The 19637-nt window shown below is 45.2% G+C and overlaps 1 long non-coding RNA gene across 1 annotated transcript; it reads right to left on the bottom strand.

Annotated features, from left to right (window-relative positions):
• Nucleotides 1-1752: 1752 nt before the first annotated feature.
• On the bottom strand, nt 1753-18959 carry LOC137525739 (uncharacterized). The gene is made up of 3 exons (XR_011022987.1): nt 18833-18959; nt 2776-2842; nt 1753-2245 (listed from the first exon to the last, which is right to left on the bottom strand). It is a non-coding gene; the product is annotated as an uncharacterized lncRNA (long non-coding RNA).
• Between the last annotated feature and the right edge of the window lie 678 nt (nt 18960-19637).

The following is a 19637-nucleotide window of genomic DNA, read 5'->3' as shown; positions in this document are numbered from 1 at the left end:
ATTGACCCCTTGTGTACTGCAATACCTCACCTGTGTATGACCCTGAATTCTTATTGGTTTGGCCCAGTCTTACGATTTTGTACCTAAATTACCTGATGTACGGTGTATGCCCCTGGCCATGTTTGTGACCTTTCCTGACAATTTATCCCCGGATTCTGTGGTTTTCCTTGTCCTTCAACCTATAAGCCTTTGCACATTACACAGTAATATATATTTGAAACCTTGAAATTATCAAAAAATTATATTGTGTTATCCCCAGAGGGTTAAAGGACAACGGTAGTGAGAGGTATATGGAGGCTGCCATATTTATTTCCTTTTAAGCAATACCAGTTGCCTGGCAGCCCTGTTGATCCTCTGCCTCTAATACTTTTAGCCATAGACCCTGAAAAAGCATGCAGCAGATCAGGGGTTTCTGATATTCGTGTCAGATTTTTTTACAAGATTAGCTGCATGCTTGATTCAGTTTTGATTCTGATACTACTGCAGCCAAATAGACCAGCAGGGCTGCCAGGCAACAGGTTTTGTTTTAAAGAAATACATTTATCAGCCTCCATATACCTCACTACAGTTGTCCTTTAAGCATGGTCGCTGTGTCCAAGGCGATGTTCCTATCTGCCTCTGGAATTTTTTTTTTGTACACTGCCTGCTTCTCCTGCATTATGGTGGTGATGGTCACTCGGACCGAGTCGATGCTCCCCCCCCCCCCCCACTGTTAGTTTGCGCGATATATGTATCACTGCCTCATCTCCACTTCAAATAACAAAAAGAGGATGATATTTGCACGCGCTCACCAAAATTGGAGAGTTGAAGACTTGAAAAGTGTTACCAGGTGTGATGAGCCTCCACAGAGTCAGAATGTGGCGTAAACACAATGAGAACATGGATCCATCATGCCTTGTTAACACTATGCACACTGTTGTTGGTGGCGTAATGGTGTTGGGGATGTTCTCTTGGCACAGTTTAGGCACATTAGTGCCAAATGGGCATATGCCACAGGCTACATGAGCATTGTTTCTGACCATGTTCATCCCTTCATGACCACCATGTAGCCATCCTCTGATGGCTACTTCGAGCAGGATAATGCAACATGTCACAAAGCTTGAGCCTAGGTTCACAGTAGTCAGTTGCTGTACTCATGCCTTATAATGACTGTGAACTGCAATGGAGACTAGACATAGACTTAAATACAAAGTCAGCATGCAGCAAGTTAGAATTACGCGATCCATTACTGTGCACAGGCCCATAGAACTGTATGCGCAGTGAGTTGACATGCAGAATTATTCTGCAATGCAACTGATCACTGTGAACAAGGCCTCAGTCATTTGAAATTGGTTTATTGAACATGACAATGAGTTTATTGTACTAAAATGGCCCCCACAATCACCAGATCTCAACCCAATAGAGCATCTTTGGGATGTGATGGAACCGGGAGCTTTGTGCCCTGGATGTGCATCCCACAAATCTCCATCCACTGCAAGATGCTTTCCTATCAATATGTGCCGACATTTCTAAAGAATGCTTTCAGCACCTTGTTGAATCAATGCCACGTAGAATGAAATCACTTCTGAAGGCGAAAGGGGGTCAAACACTGTATTACTATGGTGCTCCTAATAATCCTTTAGTTAAATGTATAGTGAGAAGTGAGATCGTCCTATTCTGCTATAAAAGATACACAAGAGTATAGTAACCTTTACACAAAAAAAACATTTATTTGTTACAGCTGATGCCATATTGCTAACATAGCATCTCCAGTGAACATTTAACTGTTGGCAGGTGATGTAGCTGCTGCATGTTTTTTTTTTTGCGGTTGGAAACAGCTGAAAATTGCTATTTCCCACAATGCAGCCAGGTTCACAGACATTAAACTGCCCAAAAAAAAAATTCTTGTGGGAGGGGTTTCTTGTGGGAGGGGTATCACCACAATATCAGCCATACAGCGCCCCCTGATGTTCTGTTTTGGAATAGATTTATCATGTAAAAGGGGGTATCAGCTACTGATTGGGATGAAGTTCAATTCTTATAAAAAAAACAAACAAAACTATTTACAATAAAACAAAAAAAAATGTAAATAAAAATTAGGCGTCAGGTCTCCCCCCGACGCCCATCAGCCGTGCAATTAGTTCCTCGTGCCGAGCGGACCTTTCCCGCAGCTCCAGGACCTGCTTCTGGAGGATGGGGATCGCCCGGACCTTTCTCCTGAGCCTCCTGAGCTCTGATGTCACCTTCAGGTGAGTGGCTAGAGAAACTGTAGAAAAAAATGGGGAAAATAGGGTAACCAGTTGGTATACAATGACTATACTTTTTATATGAAACAATGCCACCATTACACTAATAAATGTAGTTAATCATGTGATTGATATTATGTATTTGGTTTGGTTTCTTTGGGGAATAAAAAAGAACCTATAATGCCCAGCTTACACAATAACATTTAGTGCCCATTGCCACTATCGTAGTGATGCTGATGCAACTACCTCGTCTTATGAAATCACTTCTGCTTGCCTTCGCATCACTTCTGCATCTCCTGATAGAGGAGAGGGGACACGTGTACAGGTGGATGCAGTTGTGCGAGAATCTGTAGCATGCTGCACATTCTTGGATCACTGCGCCGCTCGGCAAAAAACCCACATGCAAGGGAAACTGTTCCATTACCGTGCATTGGTTTCCGGACAGCCGCGGTGGTATGCGGCTATGTAGCCGCATTGCACGTAATGGAAACAGGACCTGACTTCAGTTAACCTAATATGGGATATTAATTATAAAGTTTAAGATTTTTACCATATCGGCCTGATGTCCGTCTCACTCGCCGCTGGCTATGGTGAGAAGGCCCTGCTGTAATTTCCAGCTGTAATTGAAAATAATACATAATATATTGTGAAACATATACAGTATGTCATAAAATGGATACAAAGGATTAACTTTTTAGTCTAAATACAAATATTTTTATTAGTATTTTAAAAAATGATTAGAAAAGACTCTACTTCATTTAAAGTGAACATTAAACAGAGTCTGAAGCAAGAAAAAAAATCTCACTTTTTGTCTTATATATAGCAGGGGCATGTGTGCCCTTGCTTAACCGCCGCTATCCCACCACTGAACAGGGGTCGCTTACCTCCCAAATCCCCTCCGTTCTGCCCCGGGATCACTTACTGGTGAGGCAGGGCTAACGGCTATAGCCCTGCCTCTCAGTGCATCTATCAGCGCTGACCACCGCCAGAGCCGGATTAAGGCTAAATGGGGCCCTAAGCAAAGTAACTGATTTGGGCCCCCCATCATGTCGTAATAGAATCAGAAGATGCAGCTGCACAGCAATTTGTCGCACACACCGGGCAGCCGAGCTACTGGTTGCTATGGGCAACAGCACGCTTTCCTCTGTGGGTGCACAATGCAGGGAATAGCAGCGGCAAAATGCAGAGTGAGAGATGAATGGCTGGGACATTTGCACTCAGGGGCTGGGGCACCCCTGTGAAGAGGGCGCCAGATATCACAGCAGCAGCACTTTCCCCCTGCATCTCCAGCCTGGCAATAGCAGAAAGCTCTGGACACCGCCAAACCGGAAGCCGTTCCCCAGACAGAATTACATAACCACTCCCACCACCGAACAACCAATTTCCTCCCAAACGAGACAGCCACCATGCAGCCTCCATCCCAGTGAATACGATAGTCCAGCAGAGAAGGCAGCCGCAGTGGGGGAGAATGACAGCACCAGATGAATCACATTCACCTATTGCAATCCAAGCAATAGAGGTCCCGTCATCCGGAGCCCTGCCGCTCTGTTACTACTACTATTACTACTTCCTACTTCATGTCTGATCTGAGAATCAGGAAGTTCAGAGCGAGCGGCTGCACTGTAGAAGAGACAGATGGGTTTCAGATGACGGGCTCTCTATTGCTTGGATCATGGATAGGTGAGTGAGCGTTTGCCATCTGCTGCTATCATTCTTGCTGCAGCTGTGGTTCTCTGTGGGAAGGGAGGGTGGAGTGGGCATTGGCAGAGCGTACAGTAGCAGGAGGGGGACCTAGGAGGAGAGCCTGGCTCTGAAGACAATCAGCAGCGCACGACATCATTTGACAAGACAAGACAAATAACATTTATATCGCGCTTTTCTCCTGGTGGACTCAAAGCGCCAGAGCTGCAGCCACTAGGATGCGCCCTATAGGCAGTAGCAGTGTTAGAGAGACTTGCCTACGGTCTCCTACTGAATAGGTGCTGGCTTACTGAACAGGCAGAGCTGAGATTCGAACCCTGGTCTCCTGTGCCAGCGGCAGAGCCCTTAAAGGGACTCCAAGCAGTGCCTGTGGATATGCCTTTAAGCATACCCACAACTAATTCATTACATCCTCACACCTACCAGCATGATGTTTGTAATTATATCCCCCTGGGTTCCTTATATTTCATTGCATTGTGCTGAATCGAGCTGCCAACTTTGGAGAAAAGTCGTCCTGTGGCTGTGATTTCGATCATGAACATATCAAAAACTAAAAGGCATAGAGCAGCCAATTGTATATCATTGGAAAGAGGAGAAAAAGAGCTTTAAAATGATATGCATCTTTCCATAGTTACTGCACTGCTCAGAGTCCCTTTAACCATTATACCATCCAGCCACCGCTGACTTTGGAGAAAAGTCGTCCTGTGGCCGCGATTTCGATCGCGAAAATATCGAAAACTAAAAGGCATAGAGCAGCTGTTTGTATATCATTGGAAAGAGGAGAAAGAGGGCTTTAAAATGATATGAATCTTTCCATAGTTACTGCACTGCTCAGAGTCCCTTTAACCATTATACCATCCAGCCACTGCTGACTTTGGAGAAAAGTCGTCCTGTGGCCGTGATTTCAATCGCGAAAATATCGAAAACTAAAAGGCATAGAGCAGCTGTTTATATATCATTGGAAAGAGGAGAAAGAGAGCTTTAAAATGATATGAATCTTTCCATAGCTACTGCACTGCTCAGAGTCCCTTTAACCATTATACCATCCAGCCACCGCTGACTTTGGAGAAAAGTCGTCCTGTGGTCGCGATTTCAATCGCGAAAATATCGAAAACTAAAAGGCATAGAGCAGCCGTTTAGATATCATTGGAAAGAGGAGAAAGAGAGCTTTAAAATGATATGCATCTTTCCATAGTTACTGCACTGCTCAGAGTCCCTTTAACCATTATACCATCCAACCACCGCTGACAGGATGGCAAGTGCTGGATTTTGTGCTAATGGGGCCCCTTTGACTCTGAATGGGGCTCCAAGCGACTGCTTTTGTTGCCTGCTCGGTAATCCGGCCCTGGCGCTTAGGTGGGGTCGAGGAAACCCATCTAGGCGAGCAGGTATTTCCTCTCATATATGAACGTGTCTTATTGCCCATTAGTGTCAAAGGAGATAAGAAAGATTATCAGGGGCAGGCATTTATTGATTGTGGCGCTGCTGGTAACTTTATGGATTTGTCTTTGGCCCAGGAGCTCGGTATTCCTGTTTCAGCCTCGCCTGAAAAACTATATGTGACTGCCATTGATGATACACCTTTACAGGACGGTCAACCAATTTCTGTCACGCCAGACATTTTGATAAAAATTGGGGCACTTCATTCAGAACGTTTAAAATTTTTTGTGCTAAACATTCCCTCCAGTCCAATCATTTTGGGGTTCCCTTGGTTGAAGCTTCATAATCCTATTATTGATTGGCAGACAGGACAACTAGTCAAATGGTCATCCCATTGTGTTAATCATTGTCTCAATAATGTGCAATTGAATGCAGTCCTTATTGATGATAAATTACCTTATGTGTATCATGAATATGCTGATGTTTTCTGTCCACAGGCTGCTGACAAACTACCTCCCCACAGGTCTTATGACTGCCCTATTGATCTTTTACCAGGAACCATGCCACCACGTGGTCATTTGTATAATCTTTCGGGTCCTGGGGATCAGGCTATGAAAGATTATATAAAAGAAAATTTGGAGAAGGGATTTATTCGTCCTTCGACCTCTCCAGCAGGTGCCGGGTTTTTTTTTGTAGAAAAAAAGGATGGTGGTCTTAGACCCTGTATTGATTACAGGGGTCTCAACAAAATTACAGTAAAAAATCGGTATCCTTTACCTCTTATTGACGATTTGTTTACTCAGGTGGCAGGGGCTCGCATTTTTACCAAGTTGGATCTTAGGGGAGCTTACAATTTAATCAGGATTAGGCAAGGTGATGAGTGGAAGACGGCCTTCAACACCAAAGACGGGCATTATGAATACTTGGTAATGCCATTTGGTTTATGTAATGCCCCAGCCGTTTTCCAGGATTTCGTAAATGATATTTTCCGTGAATTTTTGGGTCGATTTATTGTTGTGTATCTTGATGACATATTAATTTTTTCTTCTTCATTACCTGAACATCGTAGGCATGTAAAACAGGTTCTTCAAAAATTAAGGGAGAATTCCTTATATGCTAAGTTGGAAAAATGTGAGTTTGAGAAAAATGAAGTTTCTTTCCTTGGTTATGTCATGTCTGATTCTGGCTTGGCCATGGATCCAGCTAAAGTGTCAGCAGTCCTGGAGTGGCCACAACCTACTGATTTGAAGTCCTTACAGAGATTTTTAGGATTTGCTAACTTTTATAGGAAATTTATCAAGGGTTTTTCCATCAAGGTCGCTCCATTGACTGATCTCACTAAGAAGGGGGCGGATCCTTCTAATTGGGGACCTTCTGCTCTTAAGGCCTTCAAAATTCTCAAGGAGGCCTTTTGCTCCGCCCCCATCCTGGTGCATCCTGATGTGCAGCGCCCTTTTTTCCTTGAAGTGGATGCTTCTGAACGGGGGGTGGGAGCTGTCTTGTGTCAATTTGCAGGTACTCCTGAACTACTTCACCCTTGTGCTTTTTTTTCTAAAAAGTTTTCAGCTGCCGAGCAAAATTACGATATTGGAAACAGGGAACTATTGGGTGTAAAACTGGCTTTTGAGGAGTGGCGTCATTGGTTAGAGGGGGCTATGCATCCAGTCACCATTTACACCGACCATAAGAACTTAGAATATATTGAAAATGCTAAGAGGTTGAATCCTCGTCAGGCACGCTGGTCATTATTTTTCTCACGTTTTAATTTCAGAATTACGTACAAACCGGGTTCTAAAAATGTCAAGGCAGACGCCTTATCCCGTTGTTTTGAGAAGTCATGCGTGCTGTCTAAGTCTGAAACACCCATTATACCTTCCCATTGTATTGTGTCTGCACATATCACTCTGTCTCTTGATCTTTCTGAGAGTTTGAGGGCCTGCCAGAGTGAAGCTCCTGCAGAAAAACCGTCTGATAAATTGTTTGTTCCGCTTAACCTTAGGTTGCAGGTTCTCCAACAATTTCACGATTCCAAGAGTGCGGGTCATCCTGGGGAGACTAAAACTATTGATCTTTTAAAGAGACATGTTTGGTGGCCTTCCTTAAGAAGGGATGCTCAGGAATTTGTAAAAGCCTGTCCTGTGTGTGCCAGGAGTAAAGCAGTACGTAAATCTCCTCAAGGGTCTCTTCTGCCATTACCCATACCGTCTAAGCCTCGGTCTCAAATCTCTATGGACTTCATTGTTGAGTTGCCTCCTTCTCAAGGTTACACCGTAGTTTGGGTAGTGGTAGACAGATTTAGCAAAATGTGTCACTTTGTACCTCTTGCCAAGCTGCCTACAGCCAAAGAGCTAGCAATTTTATTTATTGAGAACATATTCAGATTACATGGAATACCTGAGAATATTGTATCTGACAGGGGCGTCCAGTTCGTGTCGCGATTTTGGCGTGCATTTTGTGATCGAATTGGAATTACTCTGTCATTTTCCTCTGGGTTCCATCCTGAGTCTAACGGTCAGACAGAAAGAACGAATCAATCGTTGGAACAGTTTTTACGATGTTTTGTAGCCAGTCAGCAGGAAAATTGGTCGGAGTATTTACCTTTCGCAGAATTTGCCATGAATAATTTAATTAATGCTTCTACTAAAATGTCTCCTTTTCAGGTTGTTTTTGGACAGAATCCCAAGTTCTGTTCTCTCTCTGGTCCTCCATCTGATCTTCCTAGTTTGGAGAATTGGTTTTTACATATGACATCTGTCTGGCAACAGGTAAAAACTAATCTTGAGGTTGCTACAAAACGACAAAAAGAATTTTCTGATCATCATCGTACTCCGGAACCAGTCTTTGCCCCAGGGGATTTGGTATGGGTGTCCACACGAAACATCCCTTTAAGACAACCTTCATCTAAGTTAGGTCCTAAATTTATTGGTCCGTACCCAGTGATTGAACAAATCAATAAAGTTACTTACAGGGTTAGGATGCCTTCGTCTGTTCGGGGTGTGGATTCTTTTCATGTTTCTCTTTTAAAGTCTGCAGCAAAGAGTGATCAGTCCAGTCCCCCTCCTCCTGTAGAAATTGATGGTAATCCGGAGTACGAGGTCGAGAGAATTTTAGATTCTTGTGTTGTCGGGAAATCCCTTCAGTTTCTCATTGACTGGAAGGGTTATGGACCAGAGGAGAGATCTTGGGTTCCGGCCAAAGATGTTCACGCTGATGAGGTAATTAAAGAATTTTATAGCAAATTTCCAGATAAACCCAGGTTGGAGTGTTCGGAGACCACTCCTCAGGGGAGGGGTACTGTAAGGATCCGCTCCTCTCGGCCGCAGTATGCTCTGAGGCGACGACTGAGGTAGTCAGCTGACACTTAGCAGGGGTTTTATTTAAATATGAAATAATAATTCTGACCCTGCCTGGGATTGAACCCTGGTCTCCCACATCAGAGGTGGTGAGTTTTACCACTGTGCTATGACTAATACTGTCAGAAAGGTTTGCTGGTCAGTATTGGGTGGGTCAGTTGGCTTGCTGTGGTCATCTGTTTCAGCTGACCTCACTGTCAGCTGATTAATGCCTGTGTGTGATTGGCTGTTGGGTGCATGTGGCCGGCCACTGATTGGTTGCATGTAGAATATAAGCCTGCTGAGTGCTTCCTGTCATTGCCCGTGATAGCGTTAGCTTTTGCTAGTTGCCTGGGTGCTGTTATACTTCTGTATCATTGGATTCCTGGATTTTGACCTTTGCCTGTACCTCGACCACTCTTGCCTGCCGCCTGCCTAGACTCGGATTGTTACTGGACTCTGTTATTGCCTGCCGCCTGCCCTGACTCGGATTGTTATTAGACTCTGCTTATTGCCTACTGCTCTGTACCTTGCATATCTGATCTTACGTGTATGACCGTGGACTGTTCTGGACTCGATATATTCTGTGTGTCTTGTTTGGCCTGGAGGTTTATCTGCTCACCCTGCATTCAGCTCCAATACTTTGCACACTTAAGGCCTGGGTGTAACCGAAGTCAGGTAGGTGTTACTTCCTCACCTCCTGTTCAAGCGGGGACGCGCCACATAGGGTGAAGCGTGTGGTGTTAGATTGGGGCATTGGAGCTGATTTGTGAGCAGGTACTCTGAAGGGCCTTACACGGGCATTATGAATATTTGGTTATGCCCTTCGGGTTGTGCAATGCCCCTGCCGTGTTCCAGGAGTTGGTGAATGAGATTTTTAGAGATGAACTAGGTAAGTTTGTAGTCGTTTATTTGGACGACATTTTGATTTTCTCTAAAAATCTTGAGGAACACAGAGAGCATGTTAAGTTTGTGTTGAATAAACTAAGACAAAACTGTTTATACGCAAAGATTGAAAAGTGTTTGTTTGAAGTCTCTGAAGTTCCTTTCTTGGGATACATTATTTCCACTACTGGCCTGACCATGGACCCCAATAAAGTCTCTGCTGTGTTGGAGTGGCCTCAACCCTCTGGCTTGAAGGCACTCCAAAGATCCCTGGGATTTGCAAATTACTATAGAAAATGTATCAAAGGGTTCTCCACTGTGGTTTCCCCTCTCACTAACCTGACAAAGAAAGGGGCAGATGTTTACAAATGGTCTGAAGAAGCTTGTGCAGCATTTTCTCAGTTGAAAACGCTATTCTGTTCTGCCCCTAACCTCAGACATGTGGATGTAACCTGTCCTTTCATTGTGGAGGTAGATGCCTCTGAGATAGGAGTGGGGGCTGTTTTGTCTCAGCATTCAGGGATTCTGGGACGATTGCACCCATGCGCTTTTTTTCTCTCGCAAATTTTCATCAACAGTGAAAAACTATGACATCGGTAACAGGGTGTTCTTGGCAATTAAAATAGCATTTGAGGAATGGCGTCATTGGTTGGAGGATGCTGAGCACATGATGATTATTATTATTTATTGTATTTATAAAGCACCAACATATTACGCAGCGCTGATCACGGTTTATACTGACCATAAGGATTTAGAGTACATTGAAGTGGCTAAGAGGCTCAACCCAAGACAGGCTCGGTGGGCACTCTTTTTCTCTAGATTCAAATTCATAATAACTTATAAACCGGGTAACAAAAACATCAAAGCAGACGCTTTGTCCCGATGCTTTGATCCTGAGACAGTTCAGCCTTCCTCACCTGTAAAAATTCTACCTGAGCATGTAGTGATGGCAGCTACAGAACCTCAGGAGGATCTGACAACCACCCTGGAGCCTTATCAACAAAATTTTCCAGAGGGGAAACCTGATAATCTCATGTTTGTGCCACTTCATCTACGTTTTAATGTTTTACAGTTGTTTCACAGTCATAAGAATATGGGATACCCGGGCATAACCAGAACCCAGGAACTGTTTTCTCGATGTGTGTGGTGGCCGTCACTTAATAATGACTGCAAGGAGTTTTTGATGTCCTGTTCAGTCTGTGCTCGGAGCCAGGGGTGCCTCTGGCATTGATGTCACTCCAGGCAAGAAAACTTTTTGCGCCCCCCCCCCCCCCGAAAAAAAAAGTATATACACACTCTATAATAAAACACAACGCACATACGATAAACCATGCACCATGTAATAACAGATATCATGTCTGACACAGAACAAGCTCAGATGTCCAGATCCCCAGAACAGATCAGGATACCATATAAGAATACATGCAGATATCATATATCTCATATTGCAAGATCAGTTATCATGGCCAACATATAAAGCAATACATATGTCCCGCACCGAAGTGCAGTTTTCATTTCAGAACAAATTTTCACAAACATTATGGGATATGTAGTACAAATGTATGACCATACATGTGGAGTGGGCATATCACAATAAAGCTTACCCCATTTTGGCTAGTTTGCCCAGCGCTTGATTAGATTGTGATATTTTATTAAGAAATAATCAAAAAAATACACTAGCATACACATAAATAATAAAAGTATGCACATCAATTAATGCGTTACATAAACTCCTCAATATAAACAAAAAAGAAGGGTACCTTTCTTAGAAATATCAAATATATCAATATATACAGATGCACACATAACCTGATATAGGGCAAACCTGTCAAGGAGGTACACATACACACACAATCATGCTAACAGGACCTAAAAACGCAGATAACACAGACCACCACCAAATGAAAATTGACAACACCTACATTACAACAGTCATACAACTAAAACCACCAACATAAAACTACATTCAAATGACTCATACAGTAAACCATGGAGCTTTTACGTCCATAAGGATAGACCTGAAAATTAAATGCTGAAGACTGACTGAAGACAAAGTAACAAGACAAAACTTAAGAAAAAAAGTTACAGGACGGTGCAAGAAAAAAAATGAAAAGGAAAATAATAAAAACCTCAACCAAACACATATATACAGGAACACAAAGGGATAACTCCCTTGTGTTTGCGGCCTATCTTCAAAAATAAGTATAAAAATAATCAAAATCTATGGTGGAATAGTAAGACAGAAAAGACCCATCACCAAGAGAGACTCCACCAGGTCAAGGAGGCTTGATGTTCTGCCACGCCAGAGCCCAAGCTCCTCTTCCCAGTTTACGTCTCTCCAAGTACCTAATCTGCCCAACCTCACCGAGTATGTTGCTCACCACTACCTGGACAGGCAAGTTTTTCTAATGGCTAAATCACACCGTGCTAACCAAGTGCAGCGCCTAACCACTAAACTGACTATGTATAAAGTGCACAAATCATAACCCTGGCGTTGGTTGAAGGCTCTATATGCCCACTCAGCATAACTGAGATGCTCCAGAAATGGGATATTGAGGGCCCCACCCACCTGTTTGTACACCTCTACATTGAAGGGACACGACATCAGGAAATGGTCCATGCTCTCCTCGACACCGCATCCTTGTCGAGGACAAACACGTTCCATCACACTCCTGCACTTCATGTTCCCACCAACATAGAGCTTGCCCTGGAAAGTAAGCCAGGCAATGTCCCACAATTTATTCGGAATTCGCAGCGAGTTAAGCACTCGTAACCCCTCCTCCAAAATTGTGCCTGGGCAATCCCTCAAGGCCAGTGTGTCATGATAGTAAGAATCTATCACCCGAGCCAAGAGGGCTTTCCTCTCGACCGATCTGATATCTTCCACAGTCAATCCCCACTGCAATAATTTCTTCATACAAGGCATAACGTAGGCCGGAAGATAGCCATAACGTGCTCTCAAATTTTTCACTGGGCCTCCGCTCTTCCAACTCCCAAGGAAAGGCTCACACCAAGCTTGAAAAATACTAACCCAACTAGGCGGGCTCTCTGCAAGCATGTTACCAACATTGTGCTTAATAAAAATCAGAGAGAAAAAGACAATCGGGTTGACCATCCCTAGGCCACCCTCCCGCCTAGTTCTGAAAGTAATGTTCCTGCGTACATGGTTCAGATTGTTCCCCCAGAGCATCTGGAAGAACAAGCCATTGATCCTGGTATACAGGGATGCTGGCAAAATTGCAACGTAGCTGACGTATAACATGATTGGAACCAGATAGATTTTGATCAAGTCGACCCTTTCTCTAAGAGTTAAACTCCAACTCTTCCAACGTACTACTTTTGCGCTGACATCATTAAGTTTGCTCTCCCAATTTCGCAGGCCATAATCACCTGGGCCGAATCTGATGCCAAGGATTTTTATTTCTGGTTTAGGCACAGGGAAGGAACCAGGAAGTTCAAAGGATTCTCCATCCTTTCCCATCCAGAAAGTTTCACATTTATCTGGATTGATCTTTGAACCTGATGCCAACGAGTACCGAGTGATCTCTTCGGCAACCACCAACGCCTCTTCTGCCCCTGAGACCACTACAGTAACATCGTCAGCATACGCCAACACCTTCAGAGGCAAGACACCAGGGACGCCTACCGGAACCCCACCAAGCGTGCTGCCATCTAGCCTCCTCACGAAGGGGTCAATGGCAAACACATATAGCAGAGAACTCAGAGGGCAACCCTGGCGGACCCCAGAACTCACCTCAAAAGGCTGGCCGACCCATCCATTAATGAGCATGAAACTTTCAGCCCCTTTGTATAATGTCTGCAGCCAATTAACAAAACCCCCTGGCAAACCATAAACACAAAGCAGAAGCCACAGATATTTGTGATTGACTCGATCAAAAGCCTTTGACTGGTCCAAAGTCAGCAAGTACTTTCCCCAACCTTCAGCTCTGCACCGTTCCAGGACTTCCCGGACAGCTAATAGTGCTGAGAGTGTGCTCCTACCCGAAACAGAACAGTGCTGATGGCAGGAAAGCACATCCGTTACCTGGGACAGACGCCAGAATAAAACTTTTGCCAGGATCTTCCTGTCGATGTTGAGAAGGCTGATGGGACGCCAATTCTCAATCATCTCAGGATCACAACCTTTTGACAAGAGGATAACCGCAGATTGCCTCATGGAGGGCGGTAACTGGCCCTCGGCAAGGCAGTCATTAAAAACACCAGCCAATTGAGGGGTCAAGATGGATATGAAAGCCTTGTAAAATTCGGCCGTCAACCCATCCGGACCCGGGGTCTTTTTTGGTGCGAGACCACCAATGGCCTTCGCAACTTCCTCTGCAGTAATCTCTCCTATCAAATCTGCAGCAGAAACATTTACATTTCCCAAACCAGGTGTGGAAGCCAAGAAGTCCTCCATCCTCGTCTGGTCAAGTGGCTTCTCACCAAGCAGGTCAGCGTAAAACTCTCTAGCGATAGATAAGATCTCTGACCTGGACTTTGCCAGAGAACCCGATCTATCCCTGAGACCATTGACCGTCTTAAGCGCTGAACTTTGTTTGTAGCTCTGGTAAGGGTCAGGCGAGTGGTATTTCCCATGATCCCTCTCCAGAACCAAAGAAGCCAGCCGGTCGTACTGCTGTTGCTTGAGGCGAAGTTTGACCTCAGAGATCTCCCCCGGATCTCCGCCCTCAGAAACGAGAATGTTTAACCTCTCCCTTAGTTGCTGGTAAGCAATGTTCTTATCAATACTTCTACTTAACGCTAGACCCTTGAAAAATTTAATCACACGCTTTTTGACTACTTCCCACCACTCAGACCTACTGTTAAAGCAGTCCAGGATGGAAACTTGTGCATGAAAAAATTCCTCAAAGGATTGTCTTACCCTTCCTTCCAGCAGCAGGGACAAATTCATACTCCAAATACCCCTACCCCTGGGAGGAGCATCTGAAGTATTCAAGCACACCGATAGGATAAGGTGATCCGAGAATTCCACCGCCAACAACCTGGGGGTTGAAGTAGTAAGACCCTCGGAAACAAAAAAACCTATCTAATCTACTCCTATGACTACCTCTAGTAAACGTGAAACCCGTGAGATCTGGTGAATGTCGAATGTGTACATCCACCAGATCAGCCTCATTAACCAGTCTAACTAAGTACCTACTATCAATGTCTACCCGGTCCCTGGTACTTGACCTGTCTCTAGCCCTAGTGACGGTGTTGAAATCACCACCAAGGATTACTGGTTAGGCACAAAAAAGGAAAGGTCTGATCTGTGTGAAGAGGCGTTTCCTCTCCCCCCTAGACTGGGGGTGGGCATAGATGTTGATGAGCCGGAGATCTTGCCCCCTCACACAGACGTCTAAAACCAAACACCTCCCTAACTCGACCTCAATTACTCGCCGGCATGTTGCCATATCAGTTCTAAAGAGAACTGCCACACCACTACCAGGCTCTCCCGCAAGAGACCAGAAGCTCGGACCGGCCCTCCAGTCCCTCTCAGCCGACCAAATGTCAGCTACAGAGGTGAGTCTAGTCTCCTGCAGGAAAAAAAACATCAGCATCAAAGCTGGTCAGAATCGAAAAAGCCAATTTCCGAGCCTGGGGATTTTTAATGCTGGCAACGTTGATCGTTGCCAACATGAGTGGTGGGGGAGCAGCCATTAGAGTAATTGAGGCTTCCCTTTGTCTTCCCTAGACAAAAACAGAAAAGAAAAATAAAACCACAACATTAACAAAACCAAGAACATATACACAGCAGACAGTACCTCCTTGATCAGGAGGTGGCCCACTTATATCCATAGCCTCTTCCTCTGAAGAAAGGGTTACCCCTTCACCTTGGTCAGAGGTCAAGGCTTCGAATCTGTTAGAGAGTCTGATGTCAGACCTCCTGCGGCTGACTTCAGCCCTTGTTAAAGACCTCCGCTCGTCAACTGATTTTTTTCCTCCCTTTTTCTTCATAAATTTCAGCCTGCCCTCTAAGTGGTCCCCATCATCCCGGGCTCGAGAATCCTCTGCCCGGGAGTCAACGGATCCCTCAGAGGGAGGTCGAAGGCCTTTCTTGATGAGAGGTGGGAGGGGGTAAGGGACAGGTTGGAGGTTGGGTTGGGAAGAGGGAAGGGATCTTGGAAGGGAATGGGAACGGGTGTGGGGGCGGGAAGAAGAAGGGTCTGTGGTTACCTCAGAAGAGGTGGAAGGTGCAGGTGGCTTAGGGCCCCTACCCCTAGATCCTCTTTGAGGCTTGGGCTGTTGCCCAGTGGAAGGAGGGCCCATGGCACCTCCTGCTGCATCCCTGACGTGATATTGCTTCGCGGGTCCAGCCTTCGCTGTGGCCGCGCCGGCCCGAGGGACAGAGGAAGAGGACACAGAAGGGCGGGATAAGACTGACGTAGGAGGGGGCACATGAGAATTTGACTGACCAGAAACATCAGGAATAGCTTGGGCAGACTCACAATCTTCCTCTTCCATCGAGGCCAGCACAGCTTTTCTCAACTCCAAGGGCAACTGCCACCAGGAGTTTGGACACTCCGTATATGGGTGACCCATTTCAAAACAAAAATTGCACTTAATGGTCTTGCAATCTTTAGCAGAGTGTCAAAATTCCTGGCACAGATTGCACCTTGGGTTGGGACAGCTACTGGCGAAATGGCCCCTTCTGCCACAGCGATTGCAAGTCCTGGGCTGACCTGGGTAGAAAACAGTGACACGGTCTTTTCCGATCAAGGATGATCTGGGAATATGGGTGACCACCCCGTCTTTAACACGTAACTTGATGGCCACCTCATGTTCCCCCTACCATATCCCCAGGTCATCCACGACTCGCTGTGGAGGGCCCATTACGTCAGAAAAGTGCTGGACCCACGCCACAACATCACGAACAGGAATGCTTTCATTCATTGTCACAACATGGGCTTTCTTGAGCAATGATTGCCTAGATAATGGGATCACAGTGAACCCATGCCATTTGGAATTCACTGTGTCTTTTAAACGCTCCTCCATAAAGGAGTCCAGCCCATGTTGTGACACGAAACTTAGATCATAATAAGCAGGAGGGTCCCCTGGAGCCAAAATTGCAAAGATATCGACTGGTCTAATTCTCATGCCCAGGAGGAGTGCCACAAAAGCTTTTTTGTTGGGTACCACCCCCTCGCCTTCCCACTTGAGGCGGACAACATTCCTCCTCCCAGGCATGCCAACTTCCAACTGTGTCTCCAGGGGGGCCGGCACCCTCCTTCCACTGGGCATACTCCGTGTAGCTCCAGCGTAAGATAAGGGTTGTGCCCTTTGATTCTGAGCATTGGGAGGAGAAAGTTCTGCAGGATTTGAAGAGGGTCCCAGAGGGGGAAAATCTCCACATCTAACCACACTCTCCAACTCCGGCACCTCCGATGCAACAGGTTCTACAGCAATAACTTTCTTAGCATTTTCTGCTTTCTCTATTTCCTGCAGAACACGAAGCCGTACAGGAATATACGCCTTACATGCCTCTTTGATTGCAGCAGGGGCATGTTTGCCCAGACCTATTATGGATTCACCAAAGACCTGTTTACCAGACTGGTCATGCCAAAGGATCCTGTCTCCTGTGACAATGAACCTTTGGCTACCTGCCCTGAAATCGGCCTGTAAGCCGCAATCTGGGTCTCCTGCTCCTATGGAATGAATCTTCTCGAAATTCCCCCCACACTCTAGTGTGTAGCTCATTACTTCGTCTGAGTGTCTGTCTAAAATGACAAATTTATTTTTTTCAATCCTATAAATCATGTCATAGGAGCAGAATTCTGTTATAACCTCTTCTGGAATTACCTCGGGAGGTTCAATAAACTCTTTATCTGATTCTGAATCATCTTCATTATATTCCCTGCATCTAGCTTTTTCCCTCTCTCTGCGTTCTCTGAAGGGATTTCTCCTAAACATCTCATGTAGTACATCAATTCTTTTTGGAAGTCTCTTCTCAGGACAATTTTTAGTTGATACCCCTTGGCCACCTGAAGTACCATCATTTTTTCCGTTTTCAACTTTCCCAGCTTCCCCACTCCCACCATCAGGACTACATATAATTTCCTCTTCCATATTCTCAGTATCTGACAAACCACTACCAGGTTTTGCAGACTTGTTGTAGCCATTATGTTTTTACTTCTCAGTTTTTTTTCTGAAGAAGAAAGAACATTGTTATCTTTTTTACTTTCTCTACCAACAGGGGGAGCAGTTTCTGACAGCTTAATTTTTTTCTCTCTCCCATTACATCATGAGAGAAGGATACTTCATTACTAGTGTTGACTGCTTCTTCTCCAATAGGGAGCATTGGACAGTCATTAATTGGTGGACAGGACTTCCATAGCTCATTATTGTCCGTGTCCATGGACTCACTCTGGTTGTCAGTCATAGCAACATTTTTCTGTTTACAACTTTTCTCACTTTTTTGAAGTGGCAGCTCTTCCTGCTTCCCAAACACACCTACATCTTTACTACAAAGTGAGACACTTTCCACCAAAGCACTGGGTAGCTCTTGCTGTGTGAGATCTGAGGCACGCATAGCCCCACCCTCACTATTTGCATAAACAAAAAGATTTTTTTCTCACCATCCTGCAGTTCCGCATTCTCACAAACTATGTCCCAACAAAGGACCTAACCTATATGTACAAAATAAGTGACGTGAGGAGTCACTGGTCAATCAGCTGGATTGTAGTCTTGTAAACCAGTGATCAACAGGTCTCCAAAAAACATATATACAAGTATGGGGAGAGACTTGACACAAGTGTCATAACTGTCAGTCTCACTAAAGTACTGATACACATATATATGCACGAAAGAAATAAAAATACGTTGCTGTGAGGTGCGAGGTCTTTGCTGATCCCCCCCAGTGCTGGCAATCAGTCAGAGGATACTGGGGTGTAGCTAGTCCCACCACGGCAAAGTACTGTTAAAAGTAATTGCAAAAGCACATGGCAAAATAGGAGTATGGTAACATAACTGTGATGGAGGCTAAGTGTGAGACTGCCATCAATCACAGAGAAACCTGTATGCTCCTACACAGTAGTATTGTAGCCATGAAACAAATGCCTTCACAGAAGGTATAGAGCTGGGGTAGAAATGGGTGATATATACAATTTACAGTGCTAGTGTCATTCGACTAGGACTAGTTTCACTCTATAAAACAAGAGCTTCGTCAGGAAATAGAACACAGTGTACAAATCATAAAAAGTATCCCCCCCCACCACAAGAAATCCCACAGCAATATAGCCCAAGACGGAGCTGGAGCGCCTGCTACTCTTTGCTCTTATATACAAGCACTAATGGCTGTATCAGCCTCACCTGTGTGTGCATCCACCCACATCAAGTTCTGTCTCATCCATGTTTCAGGCAGAAGAAAACATCCCCAGGTTTAACCCTCTAAACATCAGGGCCAGGTAAACAGCATGGAGTTATACAGCCTCCTCTCCATGCTGCAGCTGTATCATAGTGGAGGAAGTGATGTCAGCAGGGGGAGTCCCGCCTAGTGTTGCACTGATTGGTTTGCAGGGACTGAGTGCTGCCATAGCAACACTCCAAACACTCACAGCCCTGTGTAATGTGAAGAGAGTGGAGTACTGGCTGGATAGAGTGCTGGTCAAGAGCTCTGCCCCTGACACAGTCGACCAGGGTTCAAACCCCGGCTAGGTCAAGTACCTATTCAGTAAGGAATTCAAGGCAAGACCCCCCCCCCCCCCCCCCCCCCCAACACTGCAGGGTGGCCTCCTGAACGCCTTGAGTCCAACAGGAGAAAAGGACCACACAAATGTTCTGACTATTATTATTATCATAACAGCCTGTCCAAGCCTCCTGATTGATCACACCAGCGCTCTGCCATTTGTTTGCGGTTGCGATCGCATTTCCACCATGCGATTGAGCTGCTGTACTCAGTTTAGTATAGCTCAGTCGCATTCAAAACGCGGCTGGATGGCGATCGCGTTTTGACTAAAATCGCATCGCAATCGGATCGCACTAATGGTGAGTGCTGCCGCGGTTTCCATGGGTTTATGTCCCTTGCGATTTGCGGTTATGGTCAGGTCACAAATTGCGGGGTAGTGGAGATAGGCCCTGACACATCCTGTTAGTTAATTTTAACCATTAAGCATTT

Source organism: Hyperolius riggenbachi, chromosome 7 (assembly GCF_040937935.1).
Source record: "Hyperolius riggenbachi isolate aHypRig1 chromosome 7, aHypRig1.pri, whole genome shotgun sequence".
Classification (NCBI taxonomy): Eukaryota; Metazoa; Chordata; class Amphibia; order Anura; family Hyperoliidae; genus Hyperolius; species Hyperolius riggenbachi.
This window is presented reverse-complemented; position numbering and strand designations above follow the sequence as displayed.